Source organism: Bison bison, unplaced genomic scaffold, assembly GCF_000754665.1.
Source record: "Bison bison bison isolate TAMUID 2011002044 unplaced genomic scaffold, Bison_UMD1.0 scf7180017864450, whole genome shotgun sequence".
Taxonomy (NCBI): Eukaryota; Metazoa; Chordata; class Mammalia; order Artiodactyla; family Bovidae; genus Bison; species Bison bison.
The window spans coordinates 25,854-26,450 of record NW_011495012.1 but is presented as its reverse complement, the minus strand read 5'-3'; positions in this window follow the sequence as shown (position 1 = coordinate 26,450).

Sequence of the window (597 nt, the reverse complement as noted above, 5' to 3'; positions counted from 1 at the left end):
ACAGGTATAATATCATGTATGAAACGAGTCGCCAGTCCAGGTTCGATGCACAGTACTGGATGCTTGGGGCTGGTGCACTGGGACGACCCAGAGGGAGGGTAGGGGAGGGAGGAGGGAGGAGGGTTCAGGATGGGGAACGCGGGTATATCTGTGGCGGATTAATTTAGATATTTGGCAAAACTAATACAATATTGTAAAGTTTAAAAATAAAATAAAATTTAAAAAAAAAAGAAAAGAAAAGATTCATACACCCCTATGTTCGTAGCAGCAAAACTTATGATAGCCAAGACATGGGAACAGCCTAATTGTCCATTGAGAAATGAATGGATAAAGAAGATGTATATGCTTATACACACAGAGAATGGAATACCATTCAGACGTTTAAAAAATGAAATACTTCTTCTTTTCCAATTTGGATTCCTTTTATTTCTTTTTCTGCTCTGATTGCTGTGGCCAAAACTTCCAAAAGTATGTTGAATAGTAAAGGTGAAAGTGGGCACCCTTGTCTTGTTCCTGACTTTAGAGGAAATGCTTTCAATTTTTCACCATTGAGGATAATGTTTGCTGTGGGTTTGTCATATATAGCTTTTATTATGT